Raw genomic sequence first — 5549 nt, forward strand, 5'->3', positions numbered from 1 at the left:
CATTGCCTCTCCAATATGATTTCCTGGTGATTCTGGACAGTTGAAATAGATCTGTTAAATTGGATTTTGTAGAAACTCAATGAAGTTTCTTTGAAATCCAAGAATGCTAGTTCATAAATTCCTGAAATCAGCACTTCAGATTGTCATTTGGCACTAAGATAATAGGAGGTTAATTGAAGATACTGCTAGGCTCTGATTCTTAACTGCAGATTAGTATCAATTCAGCAATCTAACTCAGCAACGTCCTGGACTAAGTTTCAGAATCTACAAATTACAGTACTTTCAATTTTGTAACATAGAAAATTCAGATTCACAAACAGTTTCATAATGTAGTTTCGTTTCTGATTTCTGGATTTGATCTGCAATCAGATTACCTCTTTCTTCCAGCAGCTCAAAAATCAGTACTGAGAACAGAACTAATGCTGATTTTGAAAGCTGGTTCCCTTTACAGCATGCACTAGTAATCTTGCTTGCTGTCCTGAATTATTATGATGTCTCCAACAACTACAAGAAAGCTTCTAAACTTGAATTCATCCTTGCAAGTTTCAAATTCAAAACAGAAATCTATTCTGGTACTGTATTCTATTTCAACCTCTGCTGCACTTCCTAACAACCTGCTCTTTCAAATCCTGATTCTGAAATCAGCCAACTTTAAATCATAGCTCATCTGCTTCTTGAAACCAGAAATTTTAATCCGTAACTTAGGTTCCAATTCCTGATTTGTTTCAAAATCTATCTTGCTTCAGTTTCTTTGTTTATGACTGCCATCTTTTGAATACTCTTCAAGACTCAATGATAGCAGGAAACAAAATCCAGTTCGAAATTGATTTCCTGCTAACTACAATTTCAGTAATCAGAAATCAGTTTTAGAACAGATCCAGCTCTGTATCCCAGCAGCCACACCTATTCAATCAGAAATGCACAACAAAAATTTGGCACATTAGAGACTTCAATTAATGCATTCATTGGAAGAATGGTTTCTATTTCATTCCAAATGTTAGGACTCGCACTAGCATTGGAAAGTTTTTCTTTTTTAACAACAACAATCATTCTGCTGAATTTGGCAAACTGCAGTGGAACTGGACAATTCCAGCAATCAACAGTTTCTGCATTTCAGTTTCTGAAATCAGATTCCATTTGCTTAAGACAACTTCTAGCAGCAAGTTGCTTGAAACTCTATATTCAGTAGGAATTTAAAGAGTTGCAGCTCCCAGAATTCTTCATTCCTGCATTTCTGTAGTCTAATCATGGAACGGGCAGATTCAGTTTCCAGCTTCAAGAATATCCTGCATCTCTGCATTTAACAGTCCTTTCTTTTAGCCTCTAAATATGTTTCTTCATTTGTATTTTACGCTTGTTCCTAGAAAAATGGTCTCATTTTGTATCTGCATTTCAAATTCCAGCAGCTCAGAATAGGGAATTCTGAAATTCTGAATATCAAGTTTTTGCAATTGCTTCCTTCTTTCTTTCTTTGTTTCTAATTTTTCAGATTTGAATTCCATTGTTAGAGCTCTTGCTCCAAAATTCCAGCATCAAAATGCAGAAATCTAATTCTCTGATTTTTTTTTCCTTCAATCCAACAGCTAACTCTTTGTGATACTTCATTGACCACCACTACTGTTATAGGTGCAGTTTCAAGAATTCATATGTGCAGCAACCCTGCTCTCTTCCTTCTTTTCATCGCATAATCAGCTTCTTAGTTCCAGATTTGGCTATCTTTTATGTCTTGCTTTTACATCATTCTAGGTTAAACAGCTTGGAAACATTTGCATGCATCAACATTCCATATCATTCTTCAATTTAGTATCACCATAGCAACAAACTCCAAAATTCAAAGCTATTGGAGATTGCTCTTAACATGATAAAATTCAGGAATTGGATACATCTAGCATACAATTTTAAGAGCACTTCGTTCATAACAGCATTTTCAGCATTCCCTTCTTCAAGTTGCATTTTTCTGAAACTAATCCAGCTAGCATTCAAGTTAGTTCCAATATTCAGCAATTCATAAATTCAAGTTCCCAAAATTCATTTCAGATCTTCACTTGAGTTACCTCATTTGATACTCAACAGCTTCCAGCTTCCTTCCCGAGATGTTTAGAGCTTCACTTAATTCTTCAATGATCAGAAAGTTACAATTGGAACTTGGCACTCAACCTATTGATACATCAGTTTCAGTTTTGCCATTCCATCTTTGTAGTGTTAAAATGAATCTTGTTAGAAGCTGTTGACGCCAATGTTCCATTTGTTTCTTCACATTATGAAACTTTATCTAAGCTTCTCCTTTCCTAGACATCATTTCTGAAATCTTGATACTCCATTCATTCCAAACTGCAACTTCACAGAATTTCTCAGTTCTGCACTTATCTCTCAGAATTCTGAATTCCAGCATTATCACCTCACTGTTTAAAGGGCCAATTGCTTCCTTTTCCTTCAACTTTCCCAAGTCAATGATACTATATTCAAGTACTTTGTTGATGAAATAATTACCACCATTTGAATTCCGAATTTTGATCCATTAAAATCACATTCCAGTGGCTATACAACTCACTGTTCTTGCATTGTTTTGTGTCCAGATAAATCTCTGAATTCATCTTTTCTCATCTTGCAAATGTCATACAAGGTAAGCATACCATTTGTTTTCAACAACTCTTAAATTCAACTAAGCTTCCACTCGTTTGGATATTGCATTCTAAATTTTGATACAAACCTGATACAAACTTTTCAGCCCTGCACTTCCTGCCCAAAATGCTATATCTGTGCTGATTTCATATCTCTGACCAAGCTTTGATCTCTATACCTCTAGATTGTTTCATTTAACTTTCACTAAATAATAGCTTGACTCTATTTTGTTTTAGCTCAGTCAGTTTAATTCAAAAATTTGGGACAGCTTCCAACTTTTCCAGAAAGCAGTTTATTTAGATGCTAATTTCAGATCTAAGCTTCTCCAATTCCGAATTGCACAAGCACTCCTTCTAACACCAAGAAATCAATTTCAGAATTCAAAAGCAACACTGATTGCTGAACAATTGAGATTGATGAATTCTGATTGGATACTGAATTTTTGAATTTCTCCAATAGTTGATTCAAGCTCTGCCATTGTTGGAATTTTTGCACTCACTTCTTCAATTTCAGAAATTAACTTCCAGAATTTTCATGGAGAAGTTGCAAATTGAATTGGCCACGTGTACTTGATTCTCAATTTGATACACTTCCTTTGTGCCACTCATTTCAGCTTTCTTCATCGTTCAGGTCATAAGTTTTGCAATTCTTGCACTGAAAACACAGTTTGAGGTTGCAGCAATACAGTTCCCATCTTGCTGATTTCTGAAACTTCATGATACTGATTTATGTTCAACTGAAAAGGACATATTTCTCCTTTGTTTCTTTGCACATTTAGAACGTTTAAAATTCTGCACAACAACAGCAAAGGCAAAGCAATCCACACTTCATCAGCTACAGCTCTTGCATTCAATCTCTGATTTTACCAGCTCCTGCCCATTTACTAATTCCTTGATTTATAGTAAAGTTGGGCAGCTCAAGAATCCAATCCATCAGAGTTAAATACTTTGAACCATAAAAAGCATTGAAGATATATGAACATCAAATGATAATACTCACTGTCTAGATCTGTAACTGGACAGTTTGCACATGCACTAGTTACACAAAACATAGCTCTTTCATTAGCAGCAAAAGTAGGGAACTTCACTGCACAAGCAGGGCCAGCAAAGAAAATCCAAAGATTTTAGGAAATTGAAACATTCCTTGGCACACAATAGTGTATTTTCAGATTCTGTGACTTCTAATTTATAAATCATACAAATGAAGAACTCTTGTCATTTCCATTTCATGCTTGGAAATCAAAAATCAACCCTCATGAATCCATTAAAAATCTTCAAGACTTCTGATTTTATCCAAATCCTTCCCCCACACTTGAAATTATCCATCTCAAACAATCCACCCATCAAGATAATCAACCAAAACTCTCAATGAAATAATGGCAAGCAAAGATAATCAAGGGTTTGAATGCTAGATGAAATGAAAATGTTTAAAGAAAATTGTAGGAAGAATGAATTGGAATTTATGAGGAAACAAAAATTGAGAACAATCCTTTATTTCCATGTATACATATGCTATTGTGACTTTGAAAAGAAGCTAAGCAAGTTCTAGAGTTCAATTGTTATAAGAACATGCCACACAAAGAAAATAATAGTGTATAGGCTTAAGGTGATCCTCTCTAGGTATTTTATTGCAATCAAGCTCAATTAATCAAATTGAAATCCACCACCATTTTAACCAATTTCATGTAAGATAAGCATTCAATCATGTTAAATGACCTAAAGTTGATGATCAAATTTAAAACAACTTTTACCATCTTACAAGTATTACTAAACAATTCATGGAGAATTTATTCAAATGACATGCTATGTATACCAAACTAAATGCAAAGTATGAAAGTAAAATGCAAAGTGCAAAGTATAAAACTAAAGAAACGTATAAAGAATTTATTAGAGAAAAACTAAACACAAAGCATGAATTTAAATGCAAGAGTAAGTAAAATTAGAACTAACTCCCCTTTAATTCCCGGTGGTTGAAGAAGGTTTAGAAGTAGTAGCCACCCCGGTAATGGAGTAATCATGGTTCCACTTAAATTCTTTTTATTCATCCTTTTTCCCTTGAAAACTTTTTCCGGAGGTCGTAGACGGTTCAGTTTTAATACCCACTCCGGAAGCTTATGTTCTCCTACAACATCAATAAAACAAAACACCTCCCACACACATGTGGGGCAAAAAGAAAATAGGAGAATATCAGTGTGGTTTAAAGATATTTCAAGAAATGAATCACAACTAATAAAATCAACAAATGGTACCTCTATAAAATTCTCTGAAAAATTACACAAAATACTCACCTTGTCATCTTGAGAGGTACCTGGAGTGGTGTTTGTTACCTCTTTCTCCTCAAATAAATACTCAGACTCCAGTTCTGGCGAATGTTCAATTTCATGTAGTGATTCTTGGGTGCTTGGCTCCATAACACAAGTCCATACACTTGCATCCTCTATCCTTGGTGATTCTTGAGGTAATGCTTCCAGTAAGCATTCCCCTACACTTATATGATCTTCTGCAACAATACCTGCATCTTCAACAACATCTAAAGCAACATCATTAGTAGAATCAGAAATTTGAACATTTACATCATCATCACAAATAAAACTAGAAAATTCTTGTGAATAAATGGGAGTAGGGTCAGGCCTGACAAAATCACTACTCTCCATCTCTCCACTGGAGTTCTGTGCTTGTAACTGATTAATAGACGATGCAATCTGATCTAATTGACTTTGAATATTCTGTATCCTTGCAAATTGTTGCTCTTGATGCTCTCTCATTTGTTGCATAATATCATTGCATTTCCACATTGATTCTTCAATTTGTTCTTGTGCATCCTCATACCTATTCCGCTGCTCCATAGGTAGGTAGGACTGATAGAACTGAGTCTGAGGCTGATAAAAATAATTCACCATCCCATCTCCAAAATACTGATGATATGGA

The sequence above is a fragment of the Zingiber officinale genome, chromosome 1A (genome assembly GCF_018446385.1).
Source record: "Zingiber officinale cultivar Zhangliang chromosome 1A, Zo_v1.1, whole genome shotgun sequence".
Classification (NCBI taxonomy): domain Eukaryota; kingdom Viridiplantae; phylum Streptophyta; class Magnoliopsida; order Zingiberales; family Zingiberaceae; genus Zingiber; species Zingiber officinale.